The sequence below is a fragment of the Rhinolophus hipposideros genome (genome assembly GCF_964194185.1).
Source record: "Rhinolophus hipposideros genome assembly, chromosome: 2".
NCBI lineage: Eukaryota > Metazoa > Chordata > Mammalia > Chiroptera > Rhinolophidae > Rhinolophus > Rhinolophus hipposideros.
Window position 1 is genome coordinate 58,808,643 of NC_138048.1, and position 23,142 is coordinate 58,831,784.

At 40.3% G+C, this 23,142-nt stretch overlaps 1 protein-coding gene and 1 long non-coding RNA gene across 17 annotated transcripts in view; one reads left to right on the forward strand and one right to left on the reverse strand.

The window, feature by feature from the left end:
- LPP (LIM domain containing preferred translocation partner in lipoma) overlaps positions 1-23,142 on the reverse strand; it is a 639,752-nt gene that overhangs the window by 541,265 nt on the left and 75,345 nt on the right. Inside the window, exon 1 of one of the 16 annotated variants that reach the window (XM_081077932.1) lies at positions 5,313-5,464. The exons of the other annotated variants lie outside the window; for them this stretch is intronic. The gene's annotated coding sequence lies outside the window, so the exon portion shown is untranslated. Of the gene's footprint in view, positions 1-5,312; positions 5,465-23,142 lie in introns of those variants that run through there. 16 annotated transcript variants of the gene reach the window in all.
- LOC308509690 lies at positions 166-21,573 on the forward strand. Its single transcript, XR_013995237.1, has 3 exons — positions 166-370; positions 19,421-19,701; positions 20,431-21,573. It is a non-coding gene; the product is annotated as an uncharacterized lncRNA (long non-coding RNA).

Sequence of the window (23,142 nt, forward strand, 5' to 3'; positions counted from 1 at the left end):
CTTACAGAAGGGGAGAAATTATGCATCCATATAAATAAGAATGGCTTATAAATAAGAATGGCTTAAGTACAATGTGGTAAGTTTTAAAAGTGTTCCCGCTCTAAGCAGTGTGGGGTTCTGGGAAAGGAAAGGTTATTTCTAGCTGCTAGGATAAGGGACAGCTTCAGGACAGAGGTAATGTTTCAGCAGGATGAGACAAGAAACAAAGACAGAAACGAGGCAGATCCTGGTCCAGGGTACAGTTCAACTGGCTGAAGCCCAGGGACAGTGAAGAGTGGCCTTAATTCTGGAAAGAAAGACTGGCGTCAGATGGTGGAGAGAACACTGAGTGCCAGGCTGCGGAGCGTGGGTGAACTTCCACTGGAGTAAGGTAGATTGTCTCTGTCTTCGTACTGTGTGCCACTGAGATTATTTCAATTGAACCCATTCTTCTGTATGTAGTAGTAAATTAAATTAGTAAGCACGAAGTAAAGAGACTACAAACAAATATCCAAACTAATGTAAATAAGCCACAATATGTTCCGGAGTAAAATGTGGGAAGTGATTGTGAACAGCACGTAACTAGAGAACACACCCCTTCAATGCTGACAATCAGGTGGAGGTGGGGAAAATGAATTAGGAGGGAGAATGGCAAAAATCATAGCTATCTTTTGGTTGTTCCCAGTGACCTAATCCAAAGGGGCTCATTCACCTCCTGTGGGGCCACTAAATTCAGTATTTCTGTTCATACGGGTAACACCCTCTCCTCGGCCTAAGCTGCCACAGAAAGCATGAATGCTCTGGGTGAGTAAATTCTACCTCTCAAGGGATTGATAATATTGTATGATTGAGGGCTCACTGGGGTCAGAAATAAAGTATACCGCATCAACGAAAGAGGGAAGAGGGCTATTCTGCCCCTGAAGCATCGGTTTTCTTCCCTGTCTGGACACTGGAATTCACTGGAGTACTTACTTTTTTTTTTTTTTAATTAAAGTTTTTTGGAGTGACAATTGTTAGTAAAGTCACATAGGTTTCAGGTATACAATTCTGTAATACATCGTCTATATGTGACATTGTGTGTTCACCACCCAGAGTCAGTTTTCTTTTCATCACTATATTTGATCCCTACCCAGGGCCCCACTCCAACCCCCTGAAATCAGAAAGTCCAGAAGATGCACTCAGGCATCGTTATTATTAAAAAGCTCCCCAGGTGATTTTAATATGCAGCCAGGGTTGAAAGTCACTGCTAGAAGTTTGGATAAAATGCTCAAAGAAAAGTGAGATGTCAAATAAATGAGAAGAGCTGACTGACTGTCAAGCTCAAGCATCACAGTAATATTATACCTAAATGCACACAGGTTCCTTTTCAAGCCCTCTTTCCCTCTGGTTGGAGAATCCAGGGTAAGCTCTTTATCGGGGGTGTCAGGTTCCCCTGGGCCTGTCAGTAGACGCCATGGGAGAGTCCTAAACATCATGTAATTAATTAAGGTGTGTCCCTGCACCAAAACAGAAGTCAAGGACACCTGGGCAGTAGGAGCCAACACTGGCCCACGCAAGGTTCGTTCGCCTCACCACTGCAGGACAGGGGGACAGAGGAGCTTGTGAATCTCAGTTTCTGTTCAGTGCTGTGTGGGGATGTAAGCAGGCTGCAGGCTTTGCAATTAGACAAATGCTAGCTCTGCCAATTTCTAAGTGAACTTAAGCAAGTCCTTTAATCTCTCTGAGACTAAATTTCCTTATTTGCAAAGTGAGAATTAGAACATACGCCTTTCATGTTGTTTTCCTTTTAAGATTAGGAATGATGTGTATACAGAGTCTGGCACATACCAAGTGCTCAATAAATGACAGTGAGCACGTTATTACTATTGTTGAGCAAATAAGCCAACCTAAAATGGCCTCCAAAATTGCATTCCATGACCAAACCGCGAACTGAAGACAAAAATGAGAAATACATATGGCAGACAACCAATTTCATATCTCCTAAACCAGGAAGTATTGTTTACAGTTCCAGTATCAACTAAAAACCAGCCTGTTCAAACCAAAATGTCAATTTGTTTCCCTCAGTCGTGCCTCTCAGCAAATACACTGGCCTGAACTTCAACAGTCGTGAGATCTCGCCTTCCTTGTATTTAGCCCTTATCACAGGACAGACAGGCACAGCTGAAAGGTCTCTGGGAATGACATGACCGTCATCCTCACTGTGTGGAGGAAACCCAGGCTTGTTGGGGCCACATGGTACATCAGGATCATGGCCATCCTCAAGAAGATGGTCGATTTTAATTAAACTTAGACTAAAACTATAATACATACAGCCCTAAATATTAAAAATATAACACACACAGCCCTAATTAGTGAGTTTACCAACAATTCTTGTCATATGCGAGGCAGTATGGAAATTCAATACCTTATTCTCTGTGTGCCATGGACAGCTCTAGAGCCAGGACTAAAAGGCAGTCCTGTGAGGTTCTGAGAACTGGGATGGACATGGAGTCAGATACCCAGGCTCCACCACTCCCTGGTTCCCTCAGACAACGAATGCCCTTCACCTCTCGAAGGCCCGGATTCCCTCTCGTTAACGAGATGATACTCCCAGGCATCCTTAGGATTACTGGAGAACTAATGGATGCTGAGCATGGAAACCATTTGCAAACGAGTTAATGGTAAGGAAACATGAGGAATTTTTCAGTCTGACCTTGATACCTCTACATCTTGCCTCCTGGTTGGAAAAAGAAAAGCATAAAAATCCACTGATAGAAGATTTGTACCCATTACCCATTTGAGCTAAATGCCAAGTAGCTGAATGTTAAAATCAATATTAAGCCAAAGCCAAGGCTGAAATCTACTATCATCATCATCTGAGCTTCCTTGACACAGGAATAAATATGAATTTTTTGGTGTTGAAGATAATTTATCATTGATGGTGCTGTACATGATTTTGGAACTTTTCCTGATCATGATATGTTGAGGGGACAAAGTTGCCATTCTACTTCAGATTTATCTTCAAAACATGTGAAAAATCATTAAATAGGCATTTTCCAAAAAGTTGCATGGCCTTAGATAAAATTAAATAACTGTAACTTATAACAGTTCATAATGATCATTCTTGTGAATGTTACAAATGCATTCACCAACCAATCCTATAATAGTTCGAATTATTATACAATCTAATCTCATAATAACACCTCTATTACAATTTATGTTAGCTAAGAAAGAATTCTACTAAGACTTAGCTAAACTAGTATTAATTATCAATGTATTTCCCTAATTGTTTAGCTATTTAACAGTTCTTAATAATTATTTCACCCATAACATAAATAGCTTTGACAATGACTATTAAATACTATTGTATTTTACTCTTATAACACAGACTTTCATATTTATATTTATAGCATATACTTTTATTTGTAGAATCTCAGGGTATAAAGCATTTTAAGAAGATTCTTCACTACAAGTTACATGTAAAAGGCTCACCTATATTTAAATATCTGGAAATTAACTTAATTTTACAGATATTAACTGGCAAGTGATATCTAGATATAAACAACAAATCTGCAATGCATGGTCGTTCATATTAATGGTTTTATGCTGACAGGACAGTAACCTATGTGATGTTAGCGTCATCGATCATGCACTCATTGCTTCCTGCGCAGTCAGAGATGCCCAAAATGTTAACAAACGAGGCATCTGAAGCAGAGACTTAAGCCAAAGAGCAGGTTTATGGCAAATATTAAACCAAAGCCAGTGCATCCTTACAGATAACTGAGTCACCTGATTCCAAAATGAAACTTCTAGATCTTTAGTGTCTTAGCATAAAAACACCACATAGGGCAATAACTAAAAATGTTAATACATAGGTATCAAAAGCCTGCCATGAATCAGACAGTACGCTAAAAAAGACATCTAGAAGAACTCACAGTACTGCACTGGAGACAAATATGTACCCAGCTAACCATTACGGTGCCCATAGAGGTCTGCACACGGAGTGTGTGTGGTGGGTGGTGGGAGGTCAGGAAAGGCTTCACAGAACAGGATATTCAAACCCCAAATGGTGGCTACAAGCTCAGACCCTATGATCAAGATTAGAGTGATGCTCTGAAACATGTCGGGTGGCACGGGGTACAGGAAAAACTACCGATTTCATGGCTTGCCTGACCTGGTCTTGAGTTTCAGTCCTATGACTACTACCTCTGTGACCTGGAAGAATAACATAAGTGCTCTGGGCCTCAGTTATCTCATTTGTAAAATGGGCTAGCATCTATGTTTTGAGTGGGTATTGGAAAAATCGTGTGACATGTATAGTGACAGCACCTTGCATGCCCTTGGCTCTGGATACGGCATTCCATCAACTCTTTGCCCCTCGACCTGTATGAATCCACACATTCAGGAGATGTGTTCAGCCAACTAGAGAAATACCTTGCCCTACGAAATGGTGCATAACTTTTGTGTTGAAGCAACCAAGAGGCTGTCCACATCTCCATCAAGACAGAGAGTACTTTCCCAAGAAGCCACGACAGCAGTGATACTTACGTCAGCCACTCAAACATTGTATACTTCCCTGGCATAAGGTAAGAGTGAGTCGGATAGAAGGGTTCATCCGGCATGACAAAGAGGAGAGAGACACTGTTCTGTGACTGGTGAGTATGGCTGAAAAAAGACAAGGCCTCCAGGGGTCTAAAATATTTAGGTATCAGTTTCTGTTAGCAGTCCTACTGGGAGGTTACACTGAAGGAAAGGCGCGGCCTGTCCATAATGGTTGTCCTGGGCGATTTCTGATCATTCAGCTACAGATGCCACATCTTTTACCGGAGGAAAGGTGTTGAAGGAATTATATCTATTATGTCTGGTGGGCATCTGTGTTTGGTGCCCCAAAGAGAAAGAAGATGCCTATAGAGCAGGGACTATGTATGCTCCTTTAGATCCTTCAAACACTTTGCTTTGATTCTTCCTTCACCATGCAATGCTTCTGACGACAATCACTTCCATTTCCACAGCATCTGAGGCACAGCACAGACACCGGCAAGCCAGTTAATGCAAAGCGCTTGCTCCCAGGCATGTAAGAAAGTGGAATTGAGTTGATCCTGGGCTGCCTGATGCATCTCACTAATGCAAGCCAATTTCCTCCCCATTTGCTATTTTAAAGAAGGGGATGGAGAGTTCCCGGCCTGAAACGATGAGGACCAGGCACCAACTATGCTGACCACAAAATAAAAGAAGGCTCTGTCTAATAACTGGCAGACACTTCCAGATGAACATAGGTAACACCTACTGACCTAGTCTGATCTTACAAAACTCTTCCTGCCTTATAAGGGCAGCTTCAACTGTTTGGCTCTCACCTTCCTTTGTAGTTTTAGAATGCATCATTCGTAGAATTTAACTTCTGAAGAACAGGTGGGCAGATCCAATTTTAGTTTAATGTCTAGTCACGTAAGTTCATCAGGCATTTATTGAGCAAAAACCACGTGCACAGAGGGCTTTGAGCAAGACCCTGGAAGGACAGAGGTGAATTGAGATACAATCACTGACTGTGTAACACAATAATTTGCACGAAGGTTAACTATAGAGCATCGCAATACATAAATACCATCAACGTTAATTTTAATGTTAAAAGTACAGGATTTATTTAACAATGGAGGACAGCTTTAGAAAGCAAAACCCAGAACAGCTGTCTGCAGCGTATACACACACACACACACACACACACACACACACAATGGAACATTATTCACTATAATGTGTTTTGGGGTAACCGGATTACAGGCAATCTAGATTTTGTTCCTTATACTTTTTTATGTTTTACAAATTTTCTACAATGAAAATGAATTACTTGTATATTCAAAAAGAGCACCAATCAAATGCTGAAAATAAAGAACATTAATAGCCTCAGAATTCTTAGCTTCCCAAAGAGCTCCTGTATTAAACCTAGATATTTGACACCCCTGTTCCTCACTCAGAAGATGTGTGTTTGTGTGTGCATGTGCACTTCCATGCACCTAAGCACACGCCTATGGTTAATACTAAGTAACCTAAATTATGGAATCCTTTGTGGGATCTTGGTTGGGATGGGAAAGGGTGCAGGGGAGACTGGACAAGCTCCAGGAAATAGGCCATCATCTTTCAGATCAGCTTAGACTGGAGTATATCAGAATGGCTGCTGATCAGAAAAAGTATTCAAACACAGAAGACGCCTGGGACACAAAAAACCAACAGTGGTGTTCAGTACAAGTCTTAAACTGAAAAAGCAGAAAGGCAGAGTTCCCAACTGCAGGCATGGGCTTGTGAGTGAGTTGCTTCTCCCAGGAGCAATTCCATGTTCCTGCTCCTGGGTGACAAGCTGCAATGATTAAATCATTTTTTAAATCATGATTCATGATTAAGGATCACACCTCTAGAGAGGCCAAGAAGTTATATACACAATTTTTTGCAAATATGTTTATTTGATTGTTTAAACTAAAAAGGAAGTAACTGCGGGTAAAAACATATACATTTGGAAGGGAACAAAACCAGAAATACTGCAACAAGTTAAATGAGAGCTGACAACTTCAAGCTCAGAAATACTTAATAAGCCCCTACTATATGTCAGGTACTATGGTGCTTGTACTATAGTAATGAATAAAACAGGCATAGTCCTTGCCTTCATAGAGCTTAACTTTAGAATAATTTAGGAAAAAACAATAAAACCAAAAAGTAGATGTGGAATCCTCGTACTATGTATGTGATACAATATTATAGTCTTACTGAACATGACTATTAAGATCAAAGTATCAGAGCTAGTAATGGGTGTGGGAGGGCAGACTGTTGTCCCTGATCATACAAAGTTGACAAATTCTTACTAAGAGGTCTAAGAAGTCCTACAGCAAGGAAACATGTCTAAATTTGCTTAAGTTGGCATTTCTCAATCATGTGTGACAACAAAAATTCCCCTTTTCATGGACTACCTATCAAAATATCAAAAAACACTATGATTAAGCAAAACTCAGCTTGCAAGATGAACAATAATGTCTGTGCCATCAATACTAAATTATGATCAGGTAAGTTCTTTCAAAAGAGGAAAGACATTCCAGTCAGGATGGCTAAGTAGGTAAAAGCTATGCTTACCTCCGCTCACAACCACATCAAAATTACAACTATACTACAAAAAAAAAAAAAAAAAAATCATTGAAAATTGTTTGAAATCTTGCTGAACAAAAGCCATACAACTAAGGACATATAGAGGAAGCTACCTCATGACTGGTAGGAGGGACAGAGATGAGGAACGAGCTGGTCCCACACCTGCATGTGACCATTGAAAATCAGGAGGAATATCTCAGCTGCACAGGTGCCCCCCGCCAAAGGAGTGAGGGTTCCCAGGCCCACACCAGGCTCCCTGACCACGGTTCCAGTGCTGGGGAGAAAAACCCTCATAATTTCTGGTTGTGAAAACCAAAGAAAATTGTAGCTAAGTGGGGTGGAAGGAGGCTGCAGTCCCAGGCTCTCCTCTTGGAAGGCCCATGCTCATGGACTTACTCGCCGATTGACTCACACTCAGGTCCAGTGCTGGGGCAGCAGCTTGAAGAACTGACAGGGACATAGCAGAGAGAACTGAGTTGTCTGGCTTCAAATTGAGGGCTGGAGGGGCAGCTTTCTCCCAGAAATAGGAGCTGGCAGAAGCCATTACTTCTTTGTTGAGCCCTCCCGCTCATAGGCATGCAGACACAGGTGGCCACCATATCTAAGTCTCCATCAAATTAGCTAAGATCATTCATTCACCCCACCCTGGTGATTCTGAGACCCTGCCCCACTCAACTTTTGGGAACACCCAAGCTGCTTCCAGTAACTTTCTCATACAAACTGCCTTCCTTGGCTCATGCTGCAGATTTTCCTAAAGTCTCTCAAAAGTTCACAAAACCCAAACAAGCATCTTGCTTCAGCATGTCCCGTGTTCTAGCTGAGTAACCCTAAGCCCAGTACTAGCGACAGCCAGCCTTGGTTCATGGCTTGGCCTCTCAAGGCATCTCCAAACAGTGCAGGCAGCAGCCATCTGCAGATTGCTTCGTGTCTCATGCCAAGTGGCCCTGAGCAGGGCACAGGCTGTGGCTGAATTTGGCCTGCAGTGGATCCCCTCCCAGGTGGCCCTTGGGTTGGCACACCCAGGGGTCAGCTTCAAACCGAGCTGGAATATCACCCAGCCACCTCCAAGGATGACATACCCAAAGGGAAGACTGGGCAGGCACCAGAGCCCTGCTAGAGCAAATCCTGCTCCATAAGCTCAGCCCCTGCACAACAGTTCCTTCGCTACAGTGACAGCCAGTCCTCACAACCAATGAGCCTGAGGGTAAATTCCTTCCACTGGCATACAAACAGCAACGAGGCTCAACTACAACAGGAGGGCACAAACAACCCACACAAAGGACACATCTGAAGCACCAGCTCTGATGATCAGAGACACTGCACCACTGGGCCACATAGGACATCACTCTACTAAACTCAGGAGACAGGGCAGCCATACTTGATACATAGAAACAAACACAGAGAGGCAGCCAAACTGAGGAGACAAAGAAACATGTCCCAAATAAAAGAACAGAATAAAGCTCCAGAAAAAGAAGTAAACAAAATGGAGACAAGCAATGTACCAAATGCAGAGTTCAAAACATTGGTTATAAGGATGCTCATTGATCTCAGGAAGAACTTCAACAAAGAGATAGAAAACATGAAAATAGAGATAGAAAACATAAAAACAACCAATCAAAAATAAAGAATACAATAACTGAAATGAAATATACATTACAGGGAATCTACAGTGGATTAAATGAAGCAGAGGAATGAGTCAGCGATTTAGAAGATAAGGTAGTAGAAAACACCCAATTAGAACATTAAAAAGAAAAAAGAATAGAAAAAATATAAGGATAGTTTAAGGGGCCTCTGGGATAATATCAAGCATACTAACATTCACATCATAGGGGTACCAGAAGGAGAAGAGAGAGAGCAAGGAATTGAGAACCTATTTAGATAGCCATTGGAAAAAGATAGTATCAGATACATTCATCACATCATACACAGAATAAACTGCAAATGACTCAGAGATCTAAATGTGAAAACTGACTATGCAGGTAGTGGAAGATAACAGAGTAAACATGGGTGTGGGAAATGCTTTCTAACTATAATCAAACTCTAGAAGCAATAAAAGAAAAGATTGTTAAATTTGTCAATATAAATACAAAAACTTTTGAATGACAACAAAAGGAAAAAACTATAGGCAAAGTCAAAAGACAAAAAATTGAGAGAAAATAATCAGATTAAGGGCTAATATCTCTAATTTACAAGGACTTTTTTAAGTGTGAAGAAAAAAAAAAAAAAAGACCAAAAATCCAATTAAAAAAAAAGGCATAAAACAGAATAGACAGCTCTCAAAAATGGAATTTATAACATTAATAAACATGGTCTTTAATCTCATAAAAAGATGTTCACCTTCATTCATAATAGAATATATACAAATTAAAATTAGGCTGACATATATAATTTCTCACCCATCAGTTAGGCAACAATTCAAAAGCTTGACAAAATGCTCTTTGAAGACGCTTGTGGGATATCCCCATTGAGAGGAATTTAGCACTACCTAACAAAACATTTCCCCTAGACCCATCATTCCTACTTCCAGGAATATAGACTGAAGATACACCTCCAAATATGTGAAAATAAGTATGCATATTATTCATTGAAGGAAACTCTTCAACTGCCTAAGCAAATCATTTATATAAAAAGAAAGAGAGACAGAAAGAGGAAAGGAAGGGAAAGAAGGAAGGAAGGAAGGAAGGAAGGAAGGAAGGAAGGAAGGAAGGAAGGAAGGAAGGAAGGAAGGAAGGAAGATGAATAGATTGATTGAAGGGGAGAGAAAGAGAGAAGAATTCCTAAAAAGCAAAGAGCAAAAGAGCTTATATTATAGTATGTTAACTTTTATGGAAGAAAAGCAAGAAATATGAAAACATACACATGTCAGGTTCACAAAGAAACAGAGGAAGGATAACCAAGAAAACAATGAATTATAGGGAGTAACAAGGTGGAAGAAATATTGGAGGGAGCAGTACTTCTCTGAGTATACTTTTCTGTATAGTTTTTACATTTGGGAGCACATTAATGTTTTACATATTCAAAAAATAAAATTAAGTCAATATGGCATAGGTGGGAAGGAAGGGAACTAAAAGGAAAGCAAACTGAAACAATTGAACCCAAATATATTACAAATGAACAACATAATGACACTGGGGGGTGGAGAGGTTTATAAAGAGAAAAGAACCAATCTGGGTAATTCCTGAACAGAGTATTTGACAGTATACCCCCAGTCTTGGGCAAGGTTAAATGTTGGGGAGAAGCATCACAGGCAAATTCCAAACTCTTATAGCAAGTTTGTTTTGTGCACTGGTATGAACAACAATGGAAAAAAAATGCCAGAATTATTTGTGTGTGTGTGTGTGTATATATATATATATATATATATATATATATATATATATATATATATATACACATAGCTACAGGTAGGTGTATATGTAGATGAGATACACACACACACACACACACACACACACACACCTGTATACTTTTATATGTAAAATTTCCCAGCTCTGGCCATTGAAAGGGCCTGTGAGCAAAGGCACCACAGTAGCCATGAGCATACATAGCACTCAAATAATGGTTCATAATTTCATTCTCCACTAAAAAGAACCAGGACATATCCAAGAATAGTTGATTCTGGGGCTCAGGCAGGGAAGATACGAGACGAAACTAGAATATCATTTCATTCTAGTAGGTAAATAAATGCTAACAACAATATAAAAATATGGGAACGTGTCACAAGGACACAGGAGCCCGCTAAAAGGGGCTTCCACTGGACAAATCGGAGACAATTTTGGCATCAAAATAATTACATAGCACTAATTAATCATACAAGATTGACATTAAAGTCTAGAAGTCTATACCTATATAAGAGAAAGAGGGGGAAGAGAAGGGAGGGACCCTTGCTTTGTCAGGTAGAATGCAGAATGCAGAATGATAAAAGTGAAAGAAGTGCTTTATAAAGGTGGGAAATCATAATTTTGCAAACATCATAGTAAAGATTGATTTAGGCAAGAATTTACAGGAAATTTTTGATGTGGAACAAGAATAAAATATCTCCTTATAGATTGTTTAAGACCTGCAAGGGAAATAAATAGTACCTATATCGTGGAAAACTGGACAACACCTTGACTAGGTGATTAAAATGAACATTATAAGCCTAACACCTAGGAGGACACAACGTCGCCTGTGCAGTAATCTAGGAGGAAATGCATGACTGAATCTAAACATGAAGAAACAACTGATTAACACAAAATAAGGACTATATATTTCTTAAAAGGAGAGAGGGGGCACTGTATTCTTCAAAATGCCAATCGCCTAAATGATAAAGAAAGACTGTAGAAATGTTCCAGATTAAAAGAGTCTAAAGAGACATGACAGCTCAATGCACTGCCTGATCCTAGTCTGGATTCTCTACTAGAGGGGGGGAAATGCTGTCAAGAACATAACTGGGCAAACTGACAATGCAGGAGTATAGATGGTAGATTAAAATATTTTAGCAGTGTTAGTGTGCTGAAGTTGATAGCTACATCGTGAATATGAAGAGACTTTTTTTCTTAGGAAATGCAGACTGTATTTAGGAATAAAAGGCCATGACATATCACGATGTATGCAACTTACTCTCAAAAACTTTAGAAAAAAATTATATATATGTACATATATATATGTTTATAAAAATTACATATATATTTATATATGTGTAGTATACAGAGAGAGACAAAAAAGAGGGGAGAATGCAAATGATATAAAATTTTAATAATTGAATCTGGATAAAAGCAGGTGGACTATTCTTATTCTTGCAACATTTTTTTATGTTTGAAATCATATATTAAAAATTATAAGGAAAAAATATCCTCTGAGAAAGAGAAAGAAAAGAACATAGTAACTGACAATTAATTATATTTTCTAAAAGGATTTTAAAATAATAAATTAAGCCCAAACTATTTCATTCCATGCAATAGTATGTGTACATACATTTCATAACTACACAACAAATTTTGTATATTTTAATTTCTTAACATGGAAAAATATTCTACAAACAGCACCTAAGACGTCCAAGGCCACAGTGGATCTCTAACCAGGGCTACAATTACACGATTTGTAGGTCAATTCAAGCCTCTGAAATTCCAGTTCACCACATTTGCAATCCGAGTACTACTTCCTTATAGAAAGAGCAAGTTTAGAGTTGAAAGATGAACTATATCTAACAAGGTTATAGCTAGCAACAAGCATCAATTTTTAAAACTCTGTCTTCAATAGCCGCTGAGGTTAACTGTCATCAAATGAATGGGGAGACAGGGAATAGACTTTTTAATCCAAATATGGATTAAGTCACATGTGTTGCCTTCCATTATACACATTAACTTCCAGCACAAGGAATAATTAGTAAATCAGTGAATCAGGCCTTGAAGTTTCCATCCTGGATAAGTTTGGAGAGGGGGTTAAAAACGATATGAAGGTTAGACATTATGAGGTCAAGAACCATCAACCCAATGGAACTTGATGTTTAAACAGAAACAGGTAAAATATCTGGGAAGGCAGCAAAACTCTCAGCCCTCTGATTCCAAAAGAGGCTCTGCTGACTGGGGAAAAAGGGAAAAAAAAAAAAAGAAAAAAAATATATATATATATTTAAAAATTATACTGCAGCTGAATACTAGGTATTGTTCCCTTCCAAAAAGCATTAAAATATAAAGGTCAGTTAGCTTAAATGGTATTTTATTGCACATACTTTAAAAAGGCCTTGAACAATTAAAGCAATGAAATACATTCTTAGAAGCATAAAGAGAAAGCTCGTTCCAAAGCGAAAAAATGTTAACTCCTTCTCTTCCTTTACGCAACATTTATTTTATGGCCCTACGGAACTTAAAAGACTTTTCAGTAGTTCCCAGTGCATTCATGTTGTTTGGGTGAAATTCTTGGTTGTCAGGTAGTTTTCAATTAGGGTCTGGGAGGTGACAGCCCAGAAATACAGCCCACGAACTAAGATGTTAACCAAGATTCCATCCGAGACAAATATCAAAGATACAGACTAGATCAGTGGTTCTCCCAGAAGCTTTAAAATAAGACTGAAGCTCTGGCCCCACACACAGAAATTGTGATTCAGGTGAGCAGCTGAGGGACAGGGCATTTTTTAAAAATACCTCTGGGATTTTAATAGGTGGCCAAGTTTGCACACCAGTGGACTAGAAGATTCTAAACTCCTTTGTAGCCTCTATGTTCTAGAAAAAGCTTTAGCCATCTGCTATTTTACAGTGTCCTTAGGCTGATATCGATCACGTCATCTTATTTCTCTCCCTGGTGCAGTTTCCACAACAAAAAAATGACAAACCAATTTCACCAGTCTATAAAAATATATTAATAAATTTTAAAGCACTTTATACACGAATGGTGCCAAAAAAATGTATACACATTTTAAGAAAGGAAAAACTGTATTAAAATTGTAATATTAGGTTGGTGCAAAAGTAATTGGGTTTAAAAGGTTAAAAAAATTGCAAAACCGCAATGACTTTTGTACCAACCTAATACAATGAATGACGCAAGCATTCATTTGATTAATGCCATCTTTTGAGCGAACGTCATACTACACTTTCCTATCGTAATTCAATTCAACATCAAAAAGTAATGCATAGATAACATCACTTAAAATGTGTACATTTTTTGGCACCCCCCAGTATATATGAGTTTTTATCTCCTTCCTTATATAATATATAAAACGATTCCTTAGTCTTTCAAAGATATTTCTCTCTTACCAACTGGCATGTAAACAATTTAAAGGCTCTAAAAATAGCCTCAACCTTTTCAACCCACCAAAGTACCTGGCAACTAATCCCTTCGATGTGGGTTTTAGTTGCTCACAAAATCACAGATCCCTAGTTAGGAAGAACTCTCCAGAGGTCTTCTGCTTCTGGAGAGCTTTCTCCAGACTTCTGCTTTCATGCAGAAAAGAGGTCATTACCCCATTTCACAGATGGGTCAAGTGGGGTTCTTTCTGATCAAGTGATTTGAGCTGAGTCACACCCAAGTCTCTACACTTCACAGTGATATTCCTCTCCGATTTCTGAAGGTCACAGGCTTTCCTATCGGGCCTTTAAATATAGACTGAATATAGTCCCCATTATAGTTCATCTGGGTGACTTGAGATAGCCAGAGTCCCCTCTCCAGGCCTTGGTTCACTAATCTCTGGCAAGGGAGACCGAGACTGACCCCGTAATCTCTTATCTGAGGCAGTAAAAAAATGAAGGAAAAGCTTTAGATGTCAATAAATTGTTAAGTCACTTAATGGATTAGTACCTTTGAGCAAGATACTCAGTACAAGAGGCAAAGAATTCCCTATAATGAAATATCAAAACCCGAACTTGGGAAATGAGAAGGGGCAGAGGATATTAATCACAAATAAATTAGTGCAATGAATTGTAGTGTGTCTGCTTCCTAGAGCTGTCTGAAAGTTACTGAGGCTGATGATTACAGAGATTTATTGGTCATCATTCCCACTCAAAGGGCAGAAAAATGAAGTAGATGCCTAGAAATATCTGCCTGTTCCCAAAGCCCTCAGGTACCATGGACTTAATGTCAAAAAAAAAAAAGAATTGTGGAGATCATCTTGTTCCACAATCTCATTTTAGAGATAATGAAATAACGAGGGACAAAGAAACTTGCTCCAGATGACAAAACAATTAAGCACTTAGATTATCCAAGGGACTCTAATAGAAACCTTCCTATCATGTCACACCTATTTTATAGTATCAGCCAAAAAAAAAATGAAATGGAAAAATTTGAAAGTGTATTCCAACGATTACAGTCAAGAAACAGAAATCTCTGTTTTCCTCACATATTAAGATTTCATGGACAACAAAGAACAGTAAGGGTTGCATGATACCATTATTTGATTTTTTCAAAAACAGGCACACCCCAGAACAGTTATTTTGAGCTACTAAAAAATGTGGAGGTTAGACAAGGAAACATGCCTTGTTGTTTGATTATTAAGTGTACTTTGCAGCCTTCATTGTATGGGTGGCATTATTACACAAGCCGGCTCTGAAGAAGAGGTGAAAGGCAGCAGGATAGTTAATGAGGTGGAATGAAATTCAAGTTCACAGATATTTACTGAACACTTTCTCTGTGGACGGCTCTGTGCCAGAACCCATGTAGAACACAATTATGAGAAAACATCAGCCCTGCCCATAAACTGTTTAAAATCAAATGAGGCAGAATTATGCAAACAATTTACTCTAATTCAAGCCCTGAATGATCAGCTCAAAGGAAAGGAAAAAAACTGACACTAGCAGCAGACCAAGGATGAGAGACAGTCACTAGCACCGCCAACTAAGGAGGTCAGTGGGACAGACAGTGAAGAGTTCAGGAGGAGCAATTATCCAACCATCCCCATGGTGCTAGATCAGAGACCACAAGTGCTCTGGCTTCCATCTAGCTGGGTGTTCCAAAGATAAGGAGTTCAACCAAGCTAAACAATTTATATCTAAATACGCCTTCCTTGCTCTGCATCCATCTCCACAACCAACAGTCCATTCAAAGCACTGGGCTGGACACTGAGTGAAACAAAGAAACTCATGAGACACAGTGAGTGCCCTCAAGGAACTCACAACCTGGTGAGGAAATACAGAATCATCCATCCACCATGCATTTATTCAACTGACATTCATTGAAAATGGACTATGGATCAAGGAGCCACGAACAGGCTGAGGTTTCAGAAATGAGCAGGACACGGCTGAGTGCACCATCCAGGGCGAAAGACAGACATAAGAGGTAATGCACACCTGCAGCTTTAAGAGAAGGGGGGTGGGTTACCAGGAATGACATGGAAAGGGGTACCTCTACAACTAATAATTAGACTTCTCACTTGAATACAAGGTAGAGGAAATGAGGTGTCTAACAGGGATATGCAAAGCGCCATGAGAGGGCCCCTCAGAATATTCTGAGTAAAGACTGGTCCATGAGAGAAGGGTAGAATTCTTCTCATGGTTTTGATGACTCACAGACCAACCAGTGAATCAGATCTGGAGAAACCTTTGAGAAGGTCCCACGTGGTTCGGAGCAGAAGTAGGGCTGGAACCCAGAACTCCGGACTCCTAGAAGTACCTCTCCCTGAGCTCACCCTGCTCCTCTGGGGCTCAGAATGAACTGGCCACCCCCAGCTCTGCCATACTGCCATCTGAGGCTACCAGGGTGGGGAGGGATAATTTCAGCAAGAAGCTCAGAGAAGGAATGGTTAAGGGGTTCCCACTCCTGCAATGTGGACATGTTATTGTTGTCTTGAGGAGGCATGTTTGTACTCAAACACTCCCAGATGAAAAGCCATTCCCAGCCTCCCTACAGCTGGATATAAAAACACGTAGACCTGCACTCAGATGAGTGTCAGAATGCACATTCTGGTTAACCTCCTTTTTCCACATTGGGGAAACCAAAGCCCAGAGACTGAGGTCACCCTCCCAGTCACACCGCAGGTGAGATGGAACCTGAACTAAAGAGTCAAGCATGTTCTACTCAACGCTCCCAGCTTGGTGGGCTATGACTCATTCTCACAGCCCACATTTTTGGTTGACTCAAGAGTCATAGGCATTAGAAGGGTAAGGATTGTGCCAAAAAAATACATTCATTAACCATGTATTGCAGAGACAGATCCAAAAAATTAAGAAATAAAGGAAGAGAGAGGTAGAAACAAGTTCACAACTCTTTTTTCCCCAAGTATCTCCAAGGTCTTTGCCTGATCCAGCCCTCTGCACCACCACCCAGGGGGTTTGAGGTTTGCTCCCTAATTAAACTGCCCCAACTCACACCGTTTTTCTATCTGTATCCAACAACAAAGGCGGGAGAGGATTGCCAATGTCTTGTGAATCCTGAAGATTTCCTTTATGAGTCATGGAAAACTGAAATAACTTGGGGGGTGGGAATGACTTTTGAAAGAAATACAGTTTTAAATCAGTTCCCACTAATTTGTTCCACTGTGTGGTATAACTCCTAAAGACAGGAAAAGTTAAGTTTTGGGGGGGGTTTTGTTAGGTTGTGTCAATTGTCACTGTGGCATTTCTTATTAGGATTTTTCTTACTAACATTTTTTGTTATATTAATTATAGTTTGACCAGTGTAGGAGCTATTTTGAATCCATGGGACTTTCCTAACCAGATTATTTTGGCATTTTAAAGTCACTCACATTCAGGGCCTAAATAATATGGCAAGTATCTCTTTTTCTCTCTCCTTTATACTCAAATTCTAAACAAAGGGACCATCTGTTCACTCTGAAAACATCAGCCCTTGTTTTCGTTTTTCCCTTAATAATAATGTCTCAAACTTATATCATGTCTTTCTCCAACTTGCTTATTAAAGCATTTTGTGGATATTGCCTCATTCATCTTCAACACCATCTCCTATAAACTGGGGAGAAAAGGGAAATGTTCTCTAGTTTTCACTTGGATAAGTGATTACTGGATGTTTAACGAATTTTGTACAACTGATTGCATACGAGCATCATCTAGCCCACTTCTGGTTCTTCCATATGTAAAAAAAAAGGCCAAGAAAGAAGCCAGTTCTCGTTCTATTTGGGAAGTGAACTCTCTAAACCTGACTCTAAGCGGGGAAGAGAAGAACCGTGTCTTACATATTCTCGTATCTCTGGGACCTAATGTGTAAAAAGGGCTCATTTAAATATTTGTTGAATAATTGAAAATGTCTGTGAATAGTTCCACAGGTGGCTGTGGCCAAGCTAGGGTCAGGCTCACCTGCCCTCTTACTTAGTGTGTTATTTTTAATAATACCATATAGTCTGGAATGCCAGAAGAATTGAATAGAGACATCCCCAAAATGGGGTTGGGAGCATGGTGGGGCAGGGAACATAAAAAAGCAGGCCTGTGTCTCTAAGTAAGAAATTTGCTGAACAAATCTAGTAAGAATCCCTGAGTTTGGCCATCAGCCATGCTAAAACTTAAGCCAGGGAAAGGCTGACTCTCGAAAAGCTCTACATTCTTTATACGCTCCACGTATTTGCGGATTTGGTGGAACCATTCCTTAACATTACCCAACTGGAAGAAGAGGTGTGTCTTAATGCCAAAGGACAGCACGTCTCTGTAACACCCCTCAGACCAATATGAGAGCGTCCTTACCCTGCGATTTACCCTCATCACCCATTGTAACTGGAGAGCACTCGCAGTCTTGGGATCATGAAATCCACCAGCCCAGAGTTTTCCAGTGAGCAGAGGTCACTGAAATAAAACCTTTCTTCCATGTGCCTAGCTGGAAATCAGCAACTCATTTGGCATGCTTTTCTTATTTTTCAGAATGCCCTGTTCCCCACTGCTACTCCTTGAAGTTCAAGGAAAAATAAATTGTTTCTAGAAAAGCAAGTTAAATGTGAGATCCTGTCATCTGAATTGCTTCTATAGTAGTAATTCTAACAAAGCCAAAAACTCCCTAAACATTCTTCAAAAGTAGATTGTATAGACAAGAAAGCTGGAGGTCTAAGGAGGAAAGGATAGCACTTTTTTAAGTAAAAGAAAAACGAAAAGAAATCACAGAGCCAAAGAGAACTCACGTATATCATGTGGCCTCACATAAAGTAATTACATACATGACCAGGAAACAAATTAGTTACAAAATACCAACAGATCAACATAAATGAACCTTCAGACCGTCATGATGATTTTGCTTTCTCAAAGGGGGAGGTGGGTGAGGATGGTAGAAAAGGAAAAGAAAAAACCGTGGAGAACAAGTATGGAGACACTTAAACCCCTGACGCGCTGCGTCTGACTGGGACTGCCATCGGTGTCTGGGAATGCCCAGCACACTGTGGGAAGCACTTACATCACGCCATGCGGGATCAGTAGGAGAAACGAACAGCATGTACTTCAGGTCAAACAGCTGCGAGAGGGCCCCCGGCCAGGCAGCAGACACAGCAGGTGTCTGTGCTGAAGTGATGCTGTATCAATACTCCTTTCCTCTCTCCCTCTTTCTGCTCCTAGAGGCCTTCAGAACCAAGGCTGTCCCAGGACTATTTGCTATTCTTGTGGCCACTACACAGAATGGTAACCCTCTCCCAATATGTTCCTGACACAAGTGTGCCCTTTTCATACATATGGACTTTACTGTTCTCAGGCTCTCTCCAAAAATATCACCTTGGACTTTGCATACACACCCCATCATCCAGCGTCTTAAGGGTTCACACTGAGAAGTGAAAGGGGGCTCTACATTTAAGAACATAAAAGATCCACAAAACGTTACTTAACTGGCCTTGAGCTCCAAACCTAACTTTTTCAGAGGATCATTTGTATGCTAGCCATTGGGGCAGTGGACTAACTAAGTAGTCATCTGATGTCTGGGTATGTGTCTGTCATCTCAACAGGGAACAGAGAAGCCTGTGCTCTCACAGCCCTTGCCAGGCACCTCCTGCCAAAACCAGGTCTACGGAAGGAACTCCAAAGAAGGCAGACACTTCACCTCACCTCACCTACCAGCTAAACAGTACATACGACTTGATAGTGCTGTCCAAATAAAAGTGGCTTTCGAAAGATGTTGCTGGTCTAATACTCTAACCATTCAATGAAAGTTGAATGATTTGGGGCTCGGCTCTCCACCACTCTGGACGTCAGTTTCTTTTTCTACATAATAAAGCAGTCCAACTCAGTAAGTTTTAGACTTCTGTCTGACTCAGAAATTCTGTGCCTAATTATGAAGTTCCTACTGCCAAGTGGTCTGCCCTCTGCCTCTAAGTTTGTTCATCTCCACTTCTCACACGCACACGCACACGCGCGCACACACACACACACACGCGCGCGCGCTTTCCAGTCCACCACCTTAGAAGGCAAGCTGCACGCAATCCCTACCTACAGTCCCCATCACTGTTTCGCTGCTTAAGATTTGGCACCAAAAAGATTTTTAAATTAGTTTCTGAGAGAAAAATGAGACACATAGAAGCCATTTACACACAGATCTCACCTTGAGACAAGCTTTTCTGTGCATTCCAGCAGCCTCTTCTCACTCCAGGTCACACAGGCAGCCATCCGCCTGGGTCCCAGCAGCTCAAGTCCCATCTCTACCTCCTACTCTTTGAGATCTTAAACAAGTCATTTTACCTTTCTGGGCCTCATTTTCCGTAGCTATAAAACGAAGTGTTCGGGATCAAGTAAATGCCAAAGTATCTACCAATTCTGACATCCTGTTCTACAGCTCTAAAATTTCGTTAGAAATCAAAGCAAACACGCACCAAAGCTCTCTATCTTGTATTGGTGTTTACCTACAGGCTCCCAGGTAAATGGAAGTGACTTTTTGCATGATCTTGCACAATAAACAATACCAGCACATTAATAGGAGCAAATACTTCTAATTTGTGTTTGTTTATTTGTTTATTTCCAGGCTAAAGAAGTTATGAGCACCACCTGCCAATGACCTTTGGAGATTCCATGACGGCCCTCCCTTTTTTTCATCTGGGCCAGAAATTCGGAAACTAAAAATGTCAAAGTGGAAACCACACAGTAAAAATACGGAGCCTGAAATATTGAGAAAATGATTTAGGGAAAATAATATCACATCACCTTTTAAAACCATTTTTTTTAAAAACCAATAATGATATTAAGAAGGGCTCACATAAAGTAAAAATCAGTTGAGCACAGAGAAGACTGATTTGCCTAGGATCCCTTTCAGCCGTATCATCAGCAGGAATAGCAAATACTTATGTTTCTATTTGTTGCCTTCAACTGACATGGTTGGTCGTTTGTTTTGTTTTAAATAAAATGGGGAAGCAACAAATATATTAAATCCATCTGCAAAAAAAACCCCATATTTGCATGTGGAAAACAAATAAGTGGGTGCCTCAATGGGTGATTAGGCATGCAATTGCCCATCTGCATCCAGGGCGCCATGCACCCTGCAGGTGTGCCGATTGCAAGCGCAGAAAATCCGAGAGTTGCATCGGAGAGTTCGCCAGTCACAGAGGGTGACAGACAGGAGGGAAACCACTACCCTCCGCTACTGGACCTGTTCTGCGCTGTCCAACACTATTATCCCACTCCCCATTCACTGTCCCTGTATCTTCAAGCTGAAAACCAGAAGTACTTTATGTCATCCTTTTGTTGGATTGCTGTCGATTCTTTAAATCCCAAAGGCTATTTTGTTTTCCTGAACATCTTCCATGTGTGCTCACAAATATTTGTTGTTGCAACTATTTTTATGAGCATGGGTAACTTCTTCTCCTACACTCTTCACCTTGGTCACTCCATTCGAGCCACACTGGTATCCTCACTTTTCTGGAACGTACCCAGCACGCTTTTGTCTCAGGGCCTTTGCAATAGCTTTCTTTCAGCCTCAAACATTCTCCCCACTCTTATCTCAGGTTCATTGCCTCACTTCATCCAGGTGGTCCCTGCTCAAGTGTACTCATCAGTAAGACCTTCTCAGACCAATACATTTTAATCAGTGTTCTCCCTACCTTCTGTGCCCATAACCTGCTGCATTTTCCTTCTGAAAATAAATCACAACCTAAATATTATAAATTATATTTACTCATTAGTTTGTGTGTTATTTGTCTCTATTAAATAAAAGGTTTGTTTGATTTTGTTCACCATTCTAGTCCCATCATCTGGTAGAGTGTCTGCTACACAGTAGGTGTTCAATAAACAGCTGTTAAGGAGTCATCATTATTATTTGCAAACCACTACACTAGGCACCAAGGGTCCTCTTAGGGAATTCATGCTTATAAGAAGCTTCTACAATCTAGTGGAGAAGGAAGTACAAAAAATCTGCTTACTTAGCAGAGCAGAGTAACATGAACATATACATAACCCACTCTGAGAGTACAGAAAAAGCAAGTTGTCCACAACAGGATGGTGAGGGAGGGACTGAGGGAGACCAGCAGAACAGAATTCTCTGGAACTATCTTCATAAAAAGAATAGAAATCATCCTCAAAAATACTTTCAGTACAAAAAATACTAAGACATCCTCAGTTAGCCTCCTTTCCTTCATCAATAATGCTAAATGGGACAAAACATTGCCCAAGATAAGTCAGCAGTTATGTGTGCCAAGACCATGGAGAAAGGAAGAATCACTTTCATCCACAAAGCCTTCATTTTAAAATGGGAATTATTTGAATACACACAAAATATGCCTCCAGAAAATTCCATGCTCCAGACAGGGAGGACCTTACAGGACAACCAGTCCAACTTCTTATTCCCTCTATAAAGGACCCATTAGCATCAGCCTCTACCTAAATATCTGCAAAGGCCAAGTTTGTGTCTCTTTCCATGCCAGAGTCCCACTCTGTTCCCTCCTTTCTCTCTTCTCCACTCTAACCACTTCCAGTTTCTTCGTTCACTACTCAAAGGCTCTGGGTTCCAGTGCCATCAGCCATCCTAAACTGCCCTCTTCCTTCCTCTCCTCTCTCTCTTTCACTGTTCCAGGGCTTTTTTTTTTTTTTTTTTTTTTTTTTTTTTTTTTTTTTACATCTGACTGACATAGTGCTCAAGCAATTTAGCATTCAGTTGAGAGCTAAGCATTTTGTCTGGAGTTGAGGGAGGAGCACAGAGGATCCAAAGGATTCATTTGTTAACTCTGTGAGCCCTGACCCAATAAAACCCTGGCTGAGTCAACTAACTTTGTGACCTTGACCTTAAAATGCCATCTTTGACATAAATTAGAACAATGCAAACATTGTAACTCTTTGTAAGCAAATAAGACAAAGAGGTGGAAGGTCATCTCCTGACCCCACTCTATCTCAGAAATATACAGAATTTGGGGAGCCTGTGCCTCCAATAAACTATGGCCCCTCTAGTCCTGTTTACCCCAGCTTTTTAACTCCCTCAGCCAGCCTGCATGGATAAATGTGAGATTAGAACATGTAGTTTTTAACCATCTCTATGCCTGAGAACTGGATTCTAGCCACTACCTGCTGTGTGACCTTAGGCAAGACACTTAAAGTCAGCAAATCAAAACATCCGAGAAAGTAAAACAAAAGGAGGTCTCTAAATATCTAACCCAAAAATAGCCAAGGGACCTCTCGTATGCCACCACCACACTTCTCCACCCACAGCCATTACAGATATTGCTAAATGATCATGGACTCTTCCCTCTTT